At 39.8% G+C, this 22878-nt stretch overlaps 1 protein-coding gene across 2 annotated transcripts in view; it reads left to right on the plus strand.

Annotated features, from left to right (window-relative positions):
- Window positions 1–22878, plus strand: part of CDH18 (cadherin 18) — an 849773-nt gene that overhangs the window by 486875 nt on the left and 340020 nt on the right. Inside the window, exon 1 of one of the 2 annotated variants that reach the window (XM_084618629.1) lies at window positions 9998–10097. The exons of the other annotated variant lie outside the window; for it this stretch is intronic. The gene's annotated coding sequence lies outside the window, so the exon portion shown is untranslated. Of the gene's footprint in view, window positions 1–9997; window positions 10098–22878 lie in introns of those variants that run through there. 2 annotated transcript variants of the gene reach the window in all.

Here is a 22878-nt window from a genome sequence, read left to right on the forward strand (position 1 = left end):
CAGAGACAAACACCTACACGATCTCTATCAAGCATTCTTACAACTACAATACCCACCTGTGGAAGTGAAGAAACAGATTGATAGAGCCAGAAGAGTTCCCAGAAGTCACCTACTACAGGACAGGCCTAACAAAGAAAATAACAGAACACCACTAGCCGTCACCTTCAGCCCCCAACTAAAACCCCTCCAATGCATTATTAAGGATCTACAACCTATCCTGAAGGATGACCCAACACTCACAAATCTTGGGAGACAGGCCAGTCCTTGCCTACAGACAGCCCCACAACCTGAAGCAAATACTCACCAGCAACAACAGAACCACTAACCCAGGAACCTATCCTTGCAACAAAGCCCGTTGCCAACTGTGCCCACATATCTATTCAGGGGACACCATCACAGGGCCTAATAACATCAGCCACACTATCAGAGGCTCATTCACCTGCACATCCACCAATATGATATATGCCATCATGTGCCAGCAATGCCCCTCTGCCATGTACATTGGTCAAACTGGACAGTCTTTACGTAAAAGAATAAATGGACACAAATCAGATGTCAAGAATTATAATATTCATAAACCAGTCGGAGAACACTTCAATCTCTCTGGTCACACGATTACAGACATGAAAGTTGCAATATTACAACAGAAAAACTTCAAATCCAGACTCCAGCGAGAAACTGTTGAATTGGAATTCATTTGCAAACTGGATACAATTAACTTAGGCTTGAATAGAGACGGAGTGGCTAAGTCATTATGCAAGGTAACCTATTTCCCCTTGTTTTTTCCTCCCCCTCCCCTCCTCCCCCGACGTTCTTGTTAAACCCTGGATTTGTGCTGGAAATGGCTCACCTTGATTATCATACACATTGTAAGGAGAGTGATCACTTTAGATAAGCTATTACCAGCAGGAGAGTGGGGTGGGAGGAGGTATCTTTTCATGCTTTGTGTGTATAAAAAGATCTTCTACACTTTCCACAGTATGCATCCGATGAAGTGAGCTGTAGCTCATGAAAGCTTATGCTCAAATAAATTGGTTAGTCTCTAAGGTGCCACAAGGACTCCTTTTCTTTTTGCAGATACTGTAGAGTTTCACACATTTCAGCAATATTTTGAGGGTGTCTTGCAATGGAATTTTTTTGATGTTTTATGAAAGTTTTCCTAAGATTTAAGAAGGTAGTAGTGCCTGGAATAATAATAGCAATGGAGTAATAATAGCTCTGGAGTGAGAGAACTTTAGCAAGTCTCAAAGCAGATTCTATCCTGTAAAAAGGGGGGGCAAAATAGCATTTGGAAGTTTTTCTTTGCCTTAACACTGCGTTGTCATGTTTCACCAGTGTAGTCTCAATGGAATGAACACTCACGCATCAATAGAAATATTATCTTACTACATTTCAGAATTCTCACTTTCAATCCATACCTAGTGTATTGCTGAGTGTAAACTAGAGTTACTCTGTGCTGGTCTATTGTCTTATAGGACATTCATCATATCCCTTAAAGCTGTGTCATTCCTGTAGACAGGCATTAGAAGAGACTTAATGTTTAGAAAGTTCTTCATGTTCAAAATCGTGATTGTTACATCAAATGTGTCACTTGATGAAAATATACATTCAACTTTTGACTAAATATCTTCAAATTTTTGTTGTCCAACATGCAGTCAGCTTCTCCATAATTTGGTGGTTCTGACATATGCAGAAATGTAAGTGGTTTATTTTGTATTGGTTAGTTATATTATTGAAATAAATGTTTAGTGCTTGCGAAAGGGGTGAAGTTTACAACACTAGAAACAAAACTTGTCTATTTAGAATTGAAAAACAAAATTGGATAATTGGTCTGAAATCACCAAGATGAAACTCACTAAAGACAATGCAACACACTACAGTTAGGAAGGAAAAAAACAAATGCACAGATAGAAAACAGGGAATAACTGGCTAGGCAGTACTGTAGAAAAGAATATGGGATTTATAGTGGATCACAGATTAAATATAAACCAACAATGTGATGAGAAAAAGGCTACTATCATTCTGGGGTGTATTAATCGGAGTGTTGTATGTAAGACTTGGGAGGCAATTGTCCTGCTCTGCTTGGCACTGGTGAGGCCTCAGCTGGAGTCTTATGTCCAGTTTTGTGTGCCACACTTTATGAAAGATGTGAACAAATTAGAGAAAGTCTAGAGGAGAACCACAAAAATGATAAAAGGTCTAGAAAACCTGACCTAAAAGGAAAGGTTTAAAAAAATGGGCATGTTAAGTGTTGAGGAAAAAGACCCAATAGCTGGGTGGAGGGGCTGATAAGTCTTCATATATGTTAAGGGGATTTCACAACTTTTCCTGCATTCAGTGCATAAAGAGAACATTTGAGCACCACCCTCTTTAAAAGTAATGGGCTTAATCTGTATCAAGGGAGATTTAGGTTAGATATTAGGGGGGGAAAGCCAGCAATAAGGATAGTTAAGTACTGAAATGGGTTCTCAATGGAAGGTGTGAAATCCCCATCACTGGAGGTTCTTAAGAAAAGGTTAGACAAAAACTTGTCAGGAGTGGTCTAGGTATACTTGGTCCTGCCTCAGCAAAGCAGATGGAACAGATGACCACTTGAGGTCCCTTCTAGCTCTACATTTCTAAGATTCTATGATTTACAGATATTGCAGGAACAGACAGGAGAAGGTGAAGATTCCCCCATACAGCATTAGAAATGTTCTTGAAATTAAGGGGCCACCAATATAAGTGAGATAAGTTATCGCCATAACCATTCATTCAATCCTTTGTCCAACAACTATGACTAGTTGATATCAGCTGTAATTGATTTACATGAAGTTATCACTTGTCCTGTAAAAACTGGTCTGAAACCACCAACTTCTGCCCCATAGGTGACTATGCAGCTTTTACATGTTAAGATTTGCTCAGTGCTGACCTAAAGTTGATGACAGAGAGGTGATATATTCTGTATCTCATTATCATTCACATGAGCCATTCAATTCCACTATTACACGCTTACCTTGAAAACAAACATTTTGAAACCAGATAGTTTATTATATGCAAATAGAATAGATAAATAACTAGCAGCACCACTCTCTGGAAAGAGTTGGTCTGTCAGTTAACATTAATGTCAGTATATCAGAGATTGTTTCTTTTGGCTCTGTTAGTTTAGAAGAGCATAAGTGTAAATTCACAAAAATTCTTCATCTCCTTGTAAAAAGAAAAGGAGTACTTGTGGCACCTTAGAGACTAACCAATTTATTTGAGCATAAGCTTTCGTGAGCTACAGCTCACTTCATCGGATGCATCTCCTTGTGTAAGCCCTACTCAGTTACTTGAAAGTATCCCTAATAAACAGCAGCCATTGCCATTATGTATTGTTAGGGATATTTTGGTTTCCTGGGAGACATCTCAATTAAGCAGGCTTTCTGCTTAGGTGTATCCTGACTAAGTGCAGCATACGCTATTCACTAATATGAAGAGTTAGAGACTAGGCAGAAAGAGCTCTTGACATGTGAGTCAGACACAGCACTGTCTCTAGTTGTGTCCTTCTTCTCCTTTTTCCTCACTTTCTTCCATTCAGTATGTACAATGACGCAGAAACTCAGGGATGGTCTACACTCGTAGAAACGCTATAGGACCGATGTAGTGTAGCTTCTTACTACAGTGACGGGAGGTGTTCTTCCATTACTGATGTAAGTGCACCTCTCTAAGAGGTGGGAGCTAGGTCGGCAGAAAAATTCTTCTGTCAACCTAGTGGTGTCTAGGCCAGAGCTTAGGTTGCCTTACCTACATTTCAGAGTGAAATGTTTCAGTCCTGAGCAATGTACTTAGGTCAGCCTAACTTTGTAGTGTGGACCAGGGCTCAGTAAAGGAAACGGCACTCCTATTTTCCTCCCTCTAGCTGAGATGATTTCATATTCTCTGTACTTCTTTGCAACTGAAGAGGGAATTGCTGAGTTCATAATTTGATGGAACAGGTAGTTTCATGGCATGTGCAACTTTTTCTGCATGCCCAGGCAGCATGTTTTGCCTGTCGTTTTATGGAATACCAAGGGGAAATGGTCCCTTGTGTCACTCGTTGTCTGTGATTGGCAACTATTATTATCATTCTATTTAGCAAAAGCTGTTGCTGTTTTGTTAGAAAATATTCCAGTGGTATTAGATATATAGGGAGCCAAGGCAGCACCAGCAACCTCACCTCACCTTGAGTTTTGTTGGCTGTTGCAGAATTTGCAAATCTTTAACAATGTATCTTTTTACATTCAAGCTTTAAAAGAAACGTTTAAAAAGAAATTGGAGGGCCAGATGAAGAAGGGGACCAAGCAGTGGGGATTTATGTAAAATGAACTGCTTGTCTGAATCAATTTCCCAGTGGGCATGTATACATGTTACCAAACCTTTTTTTTTTTTAAATCCACTGTCGCAATTAGCACTAACTGGCATCCTTGTAGGCAGTCTCAGTCAGGAGTTTGAGGATTATGAGATTATAGAGAATTAACCATCCTCTCGCTTGATAGGATGATTATTCCAGAACAAGATAGAAGACTGTTACTGTGCATAGTATGTATTTACTGTGGCTAAATTGAAGTGTATGTTCTATAAGGCAATTGCTTTGATATCTGTAAGAGTATCTATAGCCAACAAATGTTCATATTAATTTTAATGTGATTCTATTTCTCTTGTGTAACTTTTCATTAATCTGACACTTGTGGAAAATTGTTTCATGTCCAGTCTTACTGGCATGAATGCATAGTTTCATTATAAGGATTATGCCTATTAAAGGGCTGTATTCAGTCCATTTTTGTCCAATAGTCTTTATGGGTTTCAAAAGCTTTCAAAACATAAAATAATTATTCTTTTATTATTTCTACAGAACCCAAAATATGGTATGCACTTTCTAGACAAATAAAATATGCTCCAAGTCCTGGAGAAATATAAGTTAGGGGAGAGATCCATGGTCTGTTCCAAAGCTGTGATAAGAGTGCCTGCAACGTTAGGGCCCTTTTTGCACTGAGGTCAATGGAAGAACAAAGGAAGGTCCTGGAGTCTCCAGGAGTCAAAGGTTAATCTTTAATTAAAGATTGTCATGTGATGTAACCTCTAGGGATATGTCTAACCAACATTGGCAACCCTTACTCCCATTGATTTTAATGGGGGTAATCTTTGATGGAGGTGGTACATTAATGTGTACACTATACTATAGTAGTATGTAGAAAGACTTTAAAGAGTTTTATTATTTGTATTATGTTAGTTCCCAGAGGTCCTAATCAGGATACAGGCCTCATTGTGCTAGGCAACATCAAGGCTCATGGGAAAATACAGTCTAGAGGATTTTAGAATTTAATTAAAACAATATACAACAAATGTGAGTAGCAAACAAGATGATGAGGGTAATAATAATTAGTGACCATCCCATTTCCCACTGAAATGTTCTACTCTACTTTGACATCTATTGTTTTGTTGTTACGTATGTCAAGGTCTTGTAAATGGGGCTGAGTGGGTTTAAAAAGTGTTGAAGACATAAGAAGTAAGATAATGAAAGGAGAGACACATCTGTATGACAGACAGACATACAGACGTGGCTGGCTGTTCTTATGCATTAGAGCAGAGGACAAAAGTTATGGTGGAGTCCAGTCAAACATTTTGCCCTGCCCACAACCATGGAAAACACTATTATTTAAAGAGCGAGTTTCATTCATTTTCAGAGATGACAATCTCATTCCTTTGGGTGGGTGGAAGTAGACTGATAAAACAACACAAAAGGTCTCATGTGACTGCTGGAAAGAAGGAATAATTTCTAACTCTTCTTGTAAAACTGGAAAGTTTCTGCTAAAAATAAGCCGGGGGTGGGAGCCTTTCTCTGGTGCTAATGTCATACGAACAGTCGGAATCCTAGAAGCAGTGGTGAGATCCTTGGCAACAAATGTGTTCAGTTTCTTTGTCTGTTGCTGTACAGAGGACAACCTATTTTTTTTAAATGTTACATTGAGTTGGCCGCATCATGCTGCCAATGATTAGCGGCTCTGTACATCCCTGAGGTGCTGGCAGTTTTCAATCTGTAAATGACCCTGATTTGTTATTACCTTATTTACTAATGAAAGAGTCAGTCTTTTTGTAACTGTTTGAATATTAGCTGAATGATCTATTCTCCAGCAGTGAACTGCAAGATGATCAATACATTTCGCATAATAAGTGACAGCAGAGAGAGACCAGGTAAATTAGAACTATTCTGCAAATGGTTACCTAGATCTGTTAAACCGGGGGTGGGCAAACGTTTTGGCCCGAGGGCCACATCAGGGAATAGAAATTGTACGGCAGGCCATTAATGCTCACAAAATTGGGGTTCGGATGCAGGAGGGGATGAGGGCTCTGTTTGGGGGTGCGGGCTCTGGGGTGGGGCTGGGGATGAGGAGTTTGGGGTGTAGGAGCGTGCTCTGGGGTGGGACCGAGGGGTTTGGAAGGGGATCAGGCCTAGGGCAGGGATGCGGAAAGGGGTGCAAGTTCCGGCTGCGGGTGTGGGCTCTGGGCTGGGGCTGGGGATAAGAGGTTTGGGGTGCAGGAGGGTACTCCATGCGGGTATCAAGGGGTTTGGAGAGCGGGAGGGGGATCAGGGCTGGGGCAGGGGGTTGGGGCATGGGGAGAGGCTCAGGGGTGCAGGCTCAGAGTTGCGCTTACCTCAAGTGGCTCTCGGAAGCAGTGGCATGTCCCTTCTCTGGCTCCTAGGTGTGGAGCAGCCCCCAACCCTCAGTGTGGAGCCATGGCTTGGCTTCCAGGAACTGCTTGATGCGGCCCCCGACCTGGTGTCTGGCTGGAGCGTCAGAGCAGGGCTGAGCCGCATGGTGCGGTTCCCCCAGCCGGTGCCTCGGCTGGAGCACCAGAGTGGGACGAAGCTGCGTGGTGCGGCCCCCGACCCGGCTCCCCAACAGGCGCTCGTGGGCTGGCTTAAAATGTCTTGTGGGCTGGATTCGGCTTGCAGGCCTTAGTTTTCCCACCTCGTGTTAAACAATAAAGAAAAAATATCCTAGAGGTGAAATACTGCATGTTTTCTTTTTTAATGTAACAGAAAGGATTAGTGCTGTAGTGAAGAGCTGCATGTTCTACTTCAGAATTTATTTCAGCATTACTCTTAGAAGTACTGTATAACAAGCCCTTATGATGGAAAATACTAAAAACCAAGTTTTTTTGTGATGATTGTCACAATCTCATGAGTTCACAAAAGGAACTTTCTGAATGTAGTCTACAGGAGGAGTTTCTACCTTTTGAGAATTGAAAAGTACAGGAGCCTACTGGACTCTTGAGATAAAATTATGTATAGAATTACTTGAATGTGATATGCCTACATTTCCCTGGGAATACCTCTGATAGTATTATCACAATCCAGGACAGTAATTTTAACTTTCGCATTTCAGTAGTAGGTCCTGCATGAATTCTGGATTAGATTAATAGGTAGGTATGTATCACTTAGCTATGTATGTATCACTCAATAGAAGGATTCTTCTAACATGCTCAAAGTCATACAAGTAGGAACTTGGCATCAGCAATGCCCATTCTCTCAGTCTCAGAAATTAATGCAGTAATAAATTCCAGTGATAGATATGTTTTTCTGCAATCATTTTTGATATAAAGAACCTTAATCACCTCACACAAATAACTTGATTTTATTTCGGCGGGCTATTTGCTCCTTTTGATTCTCCTTATAAACTCCAGAGTGGAAGAAGAGTCTGAAAGGCAGTATACTGAGGCTTATCTTTTTTCTGATTGTCTCTTTACTCCCATGAGCCCCTCTAATAATTCCAAAATGTTCAGAACATTTCTAATCATTTTATACCAATGCATCTTGTCGTGCTCCCTGTAAACTTTTTACATTGATGTTTCCTGAGAGAAGTCTGTATAATGTCAGAAAACAGAGATCCTCAACTTGTAAACTCCTTTATGGAATTTGTATACTGCTCTTTGGAATTATCAATAGTCCCTTCTGCATGTCATCCTAGTTTACTACACAGTAGAGTAGCAAATGCCTGTTGACTTGCATTATGAATGTCCAGTGGATGTGCTTAGTACTGTCTTAGCCAATGAAAACCACCAGGAAAGACTTACAATTTTGTTTTTGTCTGTCCCTGGGTTGCATATTGGTGGCATCTCAAAAAATGCTTCAGAGGCAGACAGGCAAGCAAACATTGTCTCTTTTCACTAGAGGCAGTGAAATATACCAAGTAGGGCATCTCTAGAGAATGTCTTAGTGTGATTTTTTTTAAATGAAGCTGTATCACCCATTAAAGAGTAAAAAGTTTTGTTTGTTTATTTTGTTGTGCTTTGCTTTGTGTTTTTTCACACACATGCACTCACTCCTACCCCTTCCTGATGGGGGAGATTTGAAAGTTATTCCTGAGGTAACAGCAACAACAAAAAGAGCTGAATTAAAAACAAAAAATCTGAATCTAGAGATATACAAAACCTAGTTCGTTCAGAACAGAAGCTGCATGAGAGAGGGCATGCAGAAATACTGAACACTAAAGCATCGATTCATGTGTGTTGCTCTTGCAAGCCAGAGGACACACACATAGCAGATGGAAACAGTTTCTGTTTCACTTCCTGCTGAGAGTTTAGATTTCCCAAATCCAAACTTCTAACTCCCTGGCTTCAACATTCCTCCACAAGTTGCACACATCTTTTAAAATGTGTATCCCAAGGAAGCTAATGGTGTTTACGTTGGAAAAATGCTGAAGACCCAGCACCAGATTTTATCCTCTTGGATGTCTAACTGTTCGCTGGACACAATTCTGCTCTCTGCATCTAATTCAGGATATCGGCGTTTAGTCCAATTACATTAAATTGTAGAATTTCTCATGCCATCTCTCCTTTACCCAGTCTCGAGCATCTCCATTTTTTGTTTCATTATGAGATATATTTTTCTCTCCTATTATTCCTCCTTGTGTAACTTCAGCATGTTCAGTTTCATCTGTCCACCCATCCCAGTTCATGCTGCTACCCAGAGGCTAAAGACAGGATCTCTGACTGCCAACAGTCTGTGTGCCAGAGTTGCCACTTATATGGTAATTACATTTCTTATGGATTGCCCACAGCAGGTTGGGTAAGCAGCATCTGGCACTTGTTTACTCCGTTATCTAAAACCTGGATTAAGCCAATGCTATTTATCTTGGGGTGGATAGGTATGGAGTGATTTGTTTGAAGTGAAGGTGTTAAAGAAGACATGGATTCTGGAATAAATTTTTCATTAAGCCAGTGTGTCCTGACACACAGCTGTCTGAGGCAACAAAATAACTACAGAGTTTCAGTTTATAGTAGAATAATGTAAAGGAGGGGATGAAGGGCAGAAAATCAATATCTATTCTTCTTTAAATACATAGGGCTGACCTGGTGGGGGGTGAGCTATCTGTGCCCTGGCTAGGCTGGAAGAAGGCACTAAAGGACATCACTCAAACTGAATCTCTCAGCCACCATCAGATCGCGTGGATCATTGATGAATGAGCCAGCAGTTGAATGTTTAGCTGGCTGTGACGACTTTGCACCGAAATATGAAAATTTATTACCAGGTTACCAACCAATGCCTTACTGCGTGCTTTCCCTTGTATACTCCTTCTGTGCACTCCCAATCCATCCGACAGCCAAGCCCCTTCTTTCTGCTGCTCCCCTCCCTCTCCTGCACTGAATTTATGGGCTAACTGCCACAGAGCTGTTATTTTTTCCAGAGCTCTAGTACCAAAGGGTGCTTTTTTTGCAGTGATGCTGATGCTGAGCTAAGATATACATTTTCTTTGTTTCATGCAAGATGACTTTGCTGAAAGGGCTAAAGGGGGACCAACACTGTGTGCTCTAGAATTTGCACAGCCCTGAAGTGCTTAAGAAAGAAAAACAAGGGGGCAAAAAGGAGAGAGAGAGGGAGAGGATCAGGCAGACAGGCAATGCCAGCCAATCAGAGAAGCTCTCATGAGCTGCAGAAGCAGAGCATATGAGCTGAGAGGTTTGGAGGTACACAGAGCTGGAGTCGTGTGCCTCTCTGAGGACTGGGAGCAGCTGTGCTGCGAGCACTGAGAAAAGTCCCCATTTGCTTCTTATAAATTAAGTTCCTTGTCACCAGTTAGGGCAAGTCAGCCAAGGTAAGGCTTAAATAAAATGACACTTTAATATGTAGCAACATTAATATTTCTGGACTATGGTGCTGCTAACACAGTCTTCTAACCAGTGTCAACAATATTTTGTGAACTATTACTGTAGCAGTGGATCCACAGCCTATAATATGCTTATTTTAAAGTTAACTCTAATGTGTAAGCCATACCCTTGTGATATTTTAGAATTGTGTTTGCTTATCCAAGAATATTGCAGTGCAACCTACAAAATATAAGCATAAAAATATAGCTGTGTTCTCTGTGTGCATTTATCTGTGAATGTCTGAACAATACCTACATTTCTGCTGTATAACTTGTGAGAATAATGTGCAGATGCATTTTAATGGTGATCACATTCAGATGATTTAGATCAGATCTCATTTATATATGTACCTAAATATATATTAAAAGGCAAACCCTGTAAGATTGTATAGCAGGAACATTACATTTGATATTTGAACAGTGATTTTTAATCAGTCTTTCCAGTACCTGTAACATTACATGATATCTGAGCACTGAAATTGCAGTAGAACAGAGCTCTTGTCATGGTTTTAGCTGTAGCTGCTTGTTAAAGCTTAAGCAGTGCCTAAACTTTTAGTACTTGTAAAGGGCACTGTAAACAATGCACAGCCAGAAATGAGACCTCCCTTCATTTCCCCTTCCCACCCCTACACCACTTATGCTAATGGACAAAAAATAATATATGATTCAGCATTACTTTAGCTCACTCAATGGTTTTGCCAGTTGAACTTCCGCAGGGTTTGGAATTGAGGGTTTTAGCAAGAAAGGAGTTCATCAATATGACTTCACTAACGTGTATTCTGAAAACAAGGTGGCATTGAACCAGTGTGTTCATGTGCAACTTTGTTTGTCTGCATGAGTGACACCACTGACAGAGGGCAAGAGGGTGGGGAAGCTACTTACTTGTCACACGTGTAAAAAATAGTAATGTGTTTTGGAGTCAGACTTTGTAGTATAGTATGTATACTTTTTTTATAAGTACTTTGTGGGCTAAATTGGGACTTGGGATATATCCAACTAAAAGAGCAGTGATGCCCCATCAGTTTTCTCTTGCTCAGAGGAAAGTGGTGAAAAGGAAAGGTAAAATGAGCATGGACTTCAGTTAGCTCAGGTGATAGCATCACTGACTTTTTATTTAAGGTACAGATTTTTTTCTTCATCCAGAACTCTAAACATAGCTGCGGTCTTTCCAAAGCTTTATTTTCTATGCTGCAGTCAATCAAATACGATTGTCTGAAAACACAGTGTAGCTTTCCTTTTGCAGTAATTGTTCTTCTCCTTTATGGTAGTAAACACATGTCTTCAGGGGAGATATTAAACTAGTGTAAGATTTTAATGTGTGTTTGGCATAGAGTCCATCTTGGTAGGGAAAATGACACATTTAGAAAAAATAACCTGACTATATCCAAAGGTAATTTACCCTGTTGGTATTTACCACCTTAAAATATCACCTAGAATAATTAACTCACACTTTTCTTGGATATGAATTAAGTAAATATGTTATAGGATTTCAAGTCAAGATATGGTTCCCATTCCACATGGTGGATCTAATTATATAAAGCATTGTGTCTGGTAGAATATTTTTATGCTTCCTGACTGGTTAAAATCACCAGGGATCTTGCTGACTAGCACTAATGACACACTTCTTGTTTCATTTCTGCTGTGAAAGCCATCAAAAAACCATGAGCAGGAACATATGTATAGGTAACAAACATTGATCCAGTGCACCAGCATGGTGTTAGGGGGCACTGTGCTGCTGGAGATGGTGCCACCTTATAGATCACAGACAGAATAAAACTCCTGATCACTTGCAGATGTTAAAGATCCTTTGGGACTTCAGAAGAGTAGGAGTGCTGAGGCTGGTATTCTGGCAAAATGCCAATTTGGGTAATTACATTCTACCCATATTAATTTCCTCAGCAATTTCATACAATATTCTTTAGTCCCTGAACTAGAATTATGCTGTGACTCTGTCTTGAGCAGTTTACTGTCGAGTCCAAAATGAAGTGTGTGTGTGTGTGTGTGTGCCAAAAATGTGTGTGTACTATTACTGACTCAGCTGCAGTATATAGTCAATTTGCCTAACTTAGTGTAGTTTGGGAGACAGTCTGCATTAGAAAAGGATTTTTAAAAAATATATATACATTGACATTTTTCCTATCCTATTCTTTTCTCCTGATTTTAAAGTTATTTACTGGTTTTAGTGACAATTGTGAATTTATAAACAAAAATAAAAAGAAATTAATTTAAAAATTGGACTGGTCGAACAGGTGGTTTTGAACTTCAGCTGTTTGTAATATTTAACCTCCTTCAGAGTCCAATGAATAGGGTTTAATGGACATGCAAAGGTATGCTCTGGTTCCCTAAAATCTTACTTGGATTAAGAATTAGTATTCTGTTAATGTGGTTGTGGCATTGAACTTAGTGGGCATGATCAATGTTCTGAACAGACCACATCAAACTGAAGAGGTACCAATAAGCGCTCACTCTCTCTCTCTCTCTAACAGCAAGAAGGCCTACACTAGATTAGCTATGACGACACACACACTGTGGCACAGCATTCTTAAGTGTACTGAACATGGGGGTGGAGAGTGACAAGAAACAAAGGGGTGGTGGGAAGAGGTAACAAGCAAATCAATAAAATATATTCTGTTCATGGTGTTGGACACCCACTATGTGATATACAGAAATGATTCAAAGGAAATGGTAGTGCATATGGTAATTTACATAATCCAATGTATAAAAAAAACAGCTAGAATTTGGTTTGAGATTTCAGTGGAACACACATGTTATGGGTCAGCAATGTCGGAGCTTAAAGGAAAGGGAGTATGGTCTAGTGATAACACTAAATCAGGACTCTTGGATTCTGTTCCAGATTCTGCAAACGATTTGCTATGTGAACTTGGGAAGTCACATGGTCATAGAATGATAGAAATTTAGGACTGGAACAGACCTTAGTAGGTCATCTAGTCAAGTCCCCTGCACTGAGGCAGGATTGAGTATTATCGAGAGACTCTCCCTAACAGGTGTTTGTCTAACCTGTTCTTATAAGCCTCTAATGATGGAGAGTCCACAAGCTTCTTAGGTAATTTGTTACGGTGCTTAACTACTTTTACAGTTAGGAAGCTTTTACTAATGTCCAACCTAAAGCTCCCTTGCTGCAATGTAATCCAATTACCTGTTCTGTCCTGAGTGGTAAAGGACATTTTATCACTCTCTTCTTTATAACAATCTTTCATGTACTTGAAGATTATCATCATGTCTTCCCTCAGTCTTCTCTGCTCCAGACTAAACAAACCCATTATTTTCCATCTTTCCTCGAAGACCATGTTTTCTAGGTCTTTAATCAATTTGTTGTTTGCCTCTGGACTTTCTCCAATTTGTCCACATCTTTCCCAAAATGTGGTGCACAGAATGGGACATGATACTCTAGTTGAGGCCATATAAGTGCTGACTAGAGTGGAAGAATTATAACTCTCTTGCTAATACAGTCTAGAATGACTTCTGCATTTTTTTAACAATATGACATTGTTGTCTCACATTTAGTTTGTGATCCACTGTAACACCCAGATCCTTTTCTGCAGTACTTCTTCAAAGGCAGTCCTTTCCCATTTTGCATTTGTGCAATTGATTGTTCCTTCCCAAGTGTAGTACTTTGTATTTATCCTTATTATTGTCCTTAATCTTCCTATGCCTTAGTTTCTTCATCTATAAAATGAATATGAATAATATGTAAATTGTATAGGGATTCCCTGATGCTTAATTATGGAGTGCAAGCAGTTTCAAAGTTAAGGTTGCAAATGAGTTTCCATTATACACCCAATTTTACCCTCCACTTCTACCAAATGAAGGACTATGGGACCCAAAATTGGTAGAATTCCCCCAAAACACTAAAAATGTATTTTTTTGCCACCTTTGGGACAAAGCAAGAAAGAGAAAACATAGTTTCCTGTATTCCCCTCACTGAAGAGTAGTTAACATGACCAAAGATTAGTTGATTACAATTAAATTGTAAAAGAGTTTAACCTTCTAATTAGGAATATTTCAATAGATTGTTGGTTTCAAAAAGTTTAAAATAGGGCACTGACTGACTATTTGAGAAAGTACAAAGCTTAATTCCCCCCGCCCCCGCCAAAAAGTGTGTCGAAACTTTTTTTCTTGCAGAGACAGGCCTCAGCCTCAGTGCATAAAGCAATTGCTAGATAGGCTTTTCAATGGAGAAAGGACAATGTGTGCTTAAGCCTGGAGTTAATCAGACAAGCTCATGGTAAATTAAGACACACGCTCACAAAAAAGTGACTCCACAGTTAGAAAATAATTCTTAATTTTTTTTGCAAGATCTTAGCATGGGAACAGAGTTGGAGACCATTAAAATTACATTAATTGCAATAATTTCTTTAATCAGTGACTGCAGGGGGAATGCCTCCCACCCCACTTGACTGCTAGCCTCAGTATCTTCATCATGTGAATCTGCTAATGTGCTTACTACTTTTGTCTCTTGAGAGGTCTGCAGCAAGTGTATATGTGAGAGGGAGAGGAAGGAGATCTTGAAGATTGAGGGGATGTTGCCAGTAGAGCAGGAAAGCAGTGGAAAAGGAAAGAGGGGAGAAGCAGAGTGAGAGGAAATGTCAAAGTATGGAAATGAAAAGTATGATGTGCTGGTGGTAGGGTTGCCAATTTGATAATTGCACAAAACTGAACGCCTAGCCCCACCCCTTCATGAGGCTCCCCCCCTACTCACTACATTCCCCCTCCCTTAGTGGCTCACTCTCCCTCACCCTTACTCACTTTCAGTGGGCTGGGGCAGGGGGTTGGGCTGCAGGAGGGGGTGAGGGCTCGAAATGGAGGTGCAGGCTCTGGGGTATGGCCAGGAATGAGGGGTTTGGGGTGCAGGAGGGGGTTCCAGCTTGGGGAGGAGGGCTCAGGCCTGGGGCAGGGGGTTGGGGTTCAGGGTTGGGGTGCGGGCTTACCTTGGGCGGCTCCTGGTCAGAAGCACAGCGGGGCTAAGGCAGGCTGCCTGCCTGTCCTGGCTCTGTGCTGTGCCCCAGAAGCAACCAGCAGGTCTGGCTCCTAGGTGGGGCGGGGAAGAGGCTCCGTGGCATGTGCTGCTCTCGCCCGCAGGCACCGCCCCTCCCAGCCTCTGTTGGCCGTGAACCAGCCAATGGGAGTGCGGAGCCGGTGCTCAGGTAGCCAGCAGAGCCCCATGGCCCACCCCCACCTATGAGATGGACCTGATGGCCACTTCCAGGGCGCAGCACAGTGCCCTAGGACAGGTAGGCACTAACCTGCTTAGCTCCACAGTGCTGATGAGCGGGCTTTCAACTGCCCAGTCGGTGGTGCTGACCAGAGTTGCCAGGATCCCTTTTCGACCTGATGTTCCGGTCAAAAACTGGACACCTGGTCACCCTAACCGGTGGTAGAGCAGAAGATTAACAAGGAAATTAATGTTCTGTTAACTTAAAGCTTTAAAAAGTGCAAAGAAAATAATAATTAATATTGCAAATGTAACATGAAGCAAGTTGATACTGTAATTTATTAGTTAATTGATGTACGATGTAGCAACCCTTGCATGTCTTCAAGCTTAGTGTTATGAAAATGGATATAAAAATGATTGAGACCTCCAAAGATAATGCATTGGATTAGTTATACTGACATGTACATTTTTGCTGGAATTATATAAACTAGAATTTTTGGTTGTTTTGCCTCTATTAGGCAGAGTTAAGGTTGCTGCTGCTATTGCATGAAAATTAAAGTCTTGTTTAAGAAGCACAACCTTAACTGCTAATCTCTGGCTTTTTGATAGTTATTTGCTTTTTCCAAACACAGATATTCTTGAAAGATATGATGAAACATATTTATGTCTTTACTTCAACTTTAACTCCAGGTTAAGTACATTTTTATCTGTGAATTAATTAATGTTTTTAGAGCACTTAGATATTTTTGGATAGAAAACAGAAGCATCATTACTTTTATCAAATTTTAAAGCAAATCGGCAAGCAGGGGACAAGAAAAGGTTGCGGATTTTCTGTTGTGATAGTTTCAAACAAAACTGAGCTAGTTGGGAGATGTTAACTGTAGTTTGTAGCGTTTCCAATGCCCAGTTAATTATAACTACAGGATTTGAGTTTCTTCCATGCCTTTTGCTACTTCATTTGACTGACAATTTCACCCATATTATCTGGATCTTATAAATTCAGTCTCTGCTTTATGTCCATTACTCTACTAGGCAGTTGCAACATAGGAAAAAGAGAGAGGGGATTTTCTCTAGGCAGTGTTCCTATTAGAGGGTTATATGTTTTCATTTTGCCAGGTCACTAGTGATTTTTCACGGGTGTATCATTTCACAATGAATGATTATTAATATACTCATGCTTTAACTGAAAATATGTTGGGGGGTGAGGGAAAAGAGAGTATCAGCTTTTAAAAAATGCAATAATAATGACACTAAGAATAGAGTGTTTGTTACTAGTAAACACATTTATAAGGTACTGCTCACAGCGTGTAGCTGAATAATGATCTTTCTTAGAATGTTTAAATAAGGCCAATATGTTTATTTTCAGAGATGGAAACTTTCTTTTTCACAATTACACTAAATGATTTTATCTAAATAACTAAATAAATGACTGGATCACTTAACCTAGCGGTAATGTTATATAATGCAATGCAGGAGACCTGAATTCGAATCTTGTATCACTCAAGTCTTTTCCTCCTTGCAAAGATTGAGAGAACTATGAATTGAAATTCTTTGCCCGAAGTGACAGTGCATATCTTATGTTTCACAATAGCGATCCCACTGGTTGATAATGGAATAGCACTTGTAGCCATGAAGGGGATTTTTTAACTTTGAAAAAATAAATGTTGCTTTCAGATCTCCTAAGCTGAAAGAATTGTGGTCACAATATAGGGCAATGAAGGTTAAAGCAGGGAATAATGGATACATCCTCAGGGTTGAATCAGGAATCTGGAAGAAAATTTGAGGGGGGGGGAATTAAAACAATTAAATATCAGACTAATGATGAGCAAAGATTTTTTTCACCACTCAATTCCTGTGGCTATTTAGAGTGCATGGGCTGTTTTGACATTTTAATTCTAGTTGTAGAAATAAGTTTGCTTCTGTGTTCAGCTTTCCTTACTGGGTGAAATTCTGTCTTTCACTGCATTCAAGTAACTCTTTCAGTGTGGCTACATGCGTGTGAATGCAGAATGTGAACCCATGTGGTTTAATTCTCTCATTCCCTGTGACTTTTTTAAAATGGGGGACATTCCAGCTGGTGCAGAAGACTAGGTTGTGTGTTTATAAATACATTTTATCCATAACAATGGATCCAATTTTGCCGGAGGAGCATGAAAAAGTTGATTATGCTTGGATGAACTATTTTTGTTTTGTTTTAACATTTCTTGTTAAATATAACAGGAATATCTAGGTAGCAGTCACACTGATTGACGTTCTTTCAGTTTGTGTGTGTGTGTGTGTGTGTGTGTGTGTGTAGAGTGAGTATGCTGCTGAAAGAAAGCTGGCTACTATGGCTTGTCCTGTAGTGAGAGAGATTTCATTTGATTCTAAGAAGGTATTTTTAACATTGATATATGGCATTAGCACTATGGAAGTGCTGACTCTTCTAAGTATAAAATCTTGGCTTTCAGGAAAGGTGAAATAAACTAGGGCACATGAGCAGCACCAGAGCATGTTATCTGACTGAGGAAAGTGCCAATATTTAAAAATAAAGAAAAAAACTGTAATTTATAGCTGGGTTAAAATCCTGAATCATTACTTCTTTTATGTTTCAAATTTTGTTCTTGCTAATAAAAGGCCTTATTACTGAAGTCACAGAAAAGCTACACATCATTTGTTATATGTAATTTTCACACACTTTGCTGATGAAGAGGACATACTCTAAATAAATGCATTTGTAATTAATTAAAACAAGATTTCTTGTATTCAGTTTAGAGATATTCAGCTGAGAGTTATTATCTCACCTATTCAGCTTAAAGTGATGTGAACATATTTTTGTATTTGTATGGTACAAGGTGTAAAATAAACCAATTCAGTTAGCAATGTCTTCTGCAGTGACATGAGATGAGCTCCTTTTAAAAGCTACATTTTAAAAAGTTTTTTTTTTTAAATGTAAAACATCTAAAACCTTCTTTGAAAGCGACTAAAAAAACGTGGGGGCTGGATCTGTCACCGCCCCCCCCCCCCCGGGAACTTCAGTGGGAATAGGATTGAGGCTTAGAATCCAACACAGCTTTGTATAAGAAACTTTTATAGAAGGTTTGGAGGTGGGGAGGTAGAGGACAACCAAATGTGTGTAATATACAACATTCAGACATGGCAATTCCGATCACATTTTACTCCTTGTCCCAACAAATGTATTCCAACACATTTAAAAAAAGGGCAAAAAAAGAAGGATCTCAGACTGACAACTTTCTTAGCTCGATGTATAATGGAAATAATCATATAATGGATTTTGTCCATGGGATTCTTCCAGATTATAAATCCATATTCTCCCTCTCTCTCCCTCACCTTGACGCATTACTTTCACAGCTGTCACTAAGCTGTTTTATACAGTACTGCTAACCCCGATACCGTTCAGCTGTGGAATGCTTTTAATACTACTGACCTTTGACAGGTATTTTTGTTACCATTAAAACTTCCTTGATGTTTTCCTTCTATTATGGAAAAGTCCTATGCAATTTAATAGAGATTTATATCCCTACTCTGTTATGTTTAGGGTTGCCAACCATCCAGGATTAGCCTGGAGTCTCCAGGAACAAAGATAATCTTTAAAGATGTCATGCTTATGTTATACATTAGTTATACTTAAAGTCGCCTGGCACTTTCCTTTGAGACTCTCTGTTCTCAGTTCCTGATAACTTTGTCAAGTTGCAACCATTTTGAAAAATACTATGTTGTGTGTCTGCCTTCATTTATTTGTTTATTTATTTGTGGCTGTTTTTTAAGATTCTGCAAAAAAGGATTCATCTGTTTCAGAGAATGAGATTTGGGGAAAATACATTGTTTTGCCCAAGTTAAAAAACGTCTTACAACCATTTCATTGAATAACCTTGGCCATTTTTCTATTTTTGTTTCACTCAAAAAGCCCAGCATTTTAAATTATTTTTTAAAAAAATATTAATTTCCCCATTTTCTCTCTCACCCTTTCTTTTTGGTGAGCACTGGAAAAGGGGGAAAACAACGGGGAAATGAAAGAAAAGATGAGGGTAGGAAATGGTTTCTGAAAACTAAGAAAAAAAATTGCAATAAATAAATTCATAAAAAGCATTTACACTGTATTATGGGTATAATGGTCCAAAAATGGTGTCTCCCCATGAATTAGTGAATTCCCCTCTTCCCCACACAGCCCAGCACCGATTGTACCTCCCAACCACACCTGTTCAGATTCTGCTCCTGCTCCTGATGTCCTCCTCTGTTCTGGGCTTCTGCTTCTTCCCCATCTGATCTGCTCCCTCATTCCTATCCTGAGTTTGGGTGAGGTCACTGGGTTGGGGCATCTTCCTGCCCCATCCCCCTCCACCCAGTGTGTGGCGATCAAGAGGGAATTCCTTTATTTCCCTGACTTTCCTCAATCATGCTAGGCCAGGGAGGGGGCAGAACTGGGCGATGGCAACCCAGATGAAGAAGAGGAAGGCTGAGCTCCTTGGGGCAATCCTGGTCCTTTAAGAGGGGCTGGAGGGTGGGAGGGAGCACTGCCTGCTTCATGTGCTGAGGGATAAGAAAATTCTGCAGTGTTTGGAGTTGCTCTCATTGGCTCTCTTTACCCAGGAGATGGAGGAGTAGGGAAGGACAGCCAATCAGAGGGGATATCCTTGAAAATGACTCTGAAAACCAGTTGTCTACAGGGTCAACCCATAAATTTGGCAGCCATACAAATATCCCTTAAGCAACCAGAGCAGAAGAAAGCCTGGGTGAATGTGTAGGGTTTGTCGTGTGCCTGGATGGCCAATAAACTTGAGCTTTGTTACACTAAGGTGAGTTCAGGTGAATACCAAGTTCCAGAATCTAATAATGGACCGATTTGCAACTGGAGTCAGATTGGCCTGGATTGATAAATAACTGTGGTGTGTTTGGTCAAAACCCAATCCCACATTTTCTAGTTTTAAACTGAAACTAGAAAGGTTTTCATCCACCTTAAAAAAAAAAAAAAAAAAAAAAGGGGGAAAAAAAAGAAAAAAGTGTATCGCATTCTCAGAACTGCAATGAGTTTCACTTCATAGGGCCATCCGAATGCTAATTATTGCTCATTAAATTACAATGAGATCTTGCCTTACTCACTGTGGAGCTTATTATATTTAATGAGTTTTGCAACTCTCCTGCAGAACAAAACTCAAGAATGCCTGTATGCCTATGTCCTATTTAAGTCGATGACACTAAACATCCTGTGACATGTGTACAAGCTTTCTGACACATTTGTAAGTATTTGCAATTGTTTTTAAAAGCAGTAGGTTACTTTCCTCAACTTTAGAAATGCCTCCTAAGGTGCCTAACACCAAATCTTTGCTGAAGCATTTTGGATCAGATGAAGGGTGAATGGTTTTACAAATCAAACCCATTCAATAAACCTTGCTTTCAACTCTTCAGTATACTCATTTAAAAGAGTGTATGTGAATTGAGCGTAATTTAGGGCTCAGTGTGAGACATCATTCATATTTAAACTTTTTTAACTTCAGATTTATACACTTCGAACAGTGTTAATATGGATAAACAGTGACAACTAAACAGCAGCCAGAGGAAAATTGAGTAACATTATTTATATAACCTGGATCCCCTGCACACCATATCAACACTTAATATAAATTTTTGGTCACTCGGCACCTCATTCTTTGCTTACTTCTGTGCAGGAATCTCAACCACACCACCATCAGCCCAGGCAAACCAAATCATGCAGAATATTTGGAAATGTAGAAATTTTAGCAGAATTAAATCTAAAATAACAAAAAAAAAATTGGAATTGTTTTCTGTGTATTACCGTTGGATATCCTCTAAGAAACTGAAGGTCTGCTTGATGTTCTTAATTTAAAAGTTGCACTCCTAGTAAATTCAGACAAGCAAATGACTCTTTAAACAAACTATTTTACCTTCTTTTAATGCCACTAGTGGGAGCTGCACACATGGGAACTAGATCCTTGGCCCAGATTCTTGTTCTACAATGGCCTCTTGGAGTCACAGGTGCAGATGCACCTGGATTAGCCCTAAGATCAAGGAGCCTTAAAGGGAGTAGCTTGAAGACACACATGCCTGCTCCAGCTGTGCTGAGTGTACTTGGTTGCAGCTGAACAGCTAGTCCATTAAATGATGCAATAGGTGGCACTTAGCTCCTGCCTATCCAGATATACAGCATACTCCGCGAAAGGGAGCTTTGTATGCATTCTTTGCAATGCCGGTCAGTGATCTAAGCAATAGTCTTTTTTTTTTTTTGAAAAAGCAGGAATGGACTCAAGCTCTGATCCACTGCTCTAGCAGGATTCTAGGGGCCAGGTCCTGAGTGTTTGCTGACCTGAGTCAGACTGATTTGTGTGTGGAGGAGAGCTTGGGCTCAAACCTGAGTCTTAGCAAGGGCTTGGTGTGAATGTAGACATCCCATAGAGGGGTATGCAGGGGGGAGATGGAGGTGATGGCTCCAAGGCTCCTCACATATAGAGCCTTCTATTGAGGTGACAAGAATGGCACACAGAGCTGGGATGATCGTGGAGTGCCGCATAGGCCCTGCTGCACGGGGCTGGATGAATAATAGATTATTCAGTTTGCCGGAAATTCTGAAAAATTAGAAAAAAAAAACATTTCAGGTTAAACTGAAAACAACATTTTTTGAAATGTTTAGTAAATTGGAAAGTCAAAAAAATGTCTTTTAGTGTCAAATGAAAAGTTTTGTCCAACCAGAAAAAAAACATTTTATTTTAATTTTTAGCGTTTTTTTAACATTTAAAGATAAAATTAAAGGAAATTTTGAAATTAAGTCACTTTGAATGGAAAAATTGAAACATTTAGTTTTGAAAATATCAAAATGAAACATTCATGGGCGAAGGGAGGCTTGTTTTTTTCCTGACCAAAACAATTTGGTGAAATCAACAAAAAATCATGAAATGTTTCCTGGTTGCCGAATCTGTATTTTTCACTGAAAAAATAATTGGTCAAAAATGTTTGCTCAACTCCAGTCCCATCATACACAGACTTCAGTAGAGGTACAAGTGCCACTACTCCTACGCCAATCTGCAGTAGGTGCTTCCGACCCTGCACCAACCATGGCAGCACTGGAGTGTCTCTGCAGATTTAGGAAGACATTCCTACATTGAGTTACTCTGTTCAATATTGCAAGGTTTTCTTCTCATCATATGGACTGGAATTTTATAGTTGAAGAGTGCTTAGTTTTTGCTCATGTTGATGAGACTCACTGAAAAAGATTCCTACTTGCTGTGGGTGAGTAAATTTTGCAAGCTCTGAAAGATAAAATATAAGTGTGAAGTTATTATTCTTAGTTACACTAGCTTGTATCCAATGAAAGTTTCTGAATTAGCTGATTTTTTGCCCCATGCTGTTAGGTGCCTGGATCCATTCAGATCTCTTTTGAATTCCAATGTAAATATTCCTTTTTCCCCTCCCACACCCATTCTTTAACACACACACATACACCCTTCTGGTGTTAACAGCATGCACTCTGCGGTGTAAATAACAATAAAAAAACCACTATTCCTGAGATGTTTCAGAAATATTGTTTTTGAGTGGTTTCCCAAG

Source organism: Lepidochelys olivacea, assembly GCF_965140295.1.
Source record: "Lepidochelys olivacea isolate rLepOli2 genome assembly, chromosome: 2".
Lineage (NCBI taxonomy): Eukaryota > Metazoa > Chordata > Testudines > Cheloniidae > Lepidochelys > Lepidochelys olivacea.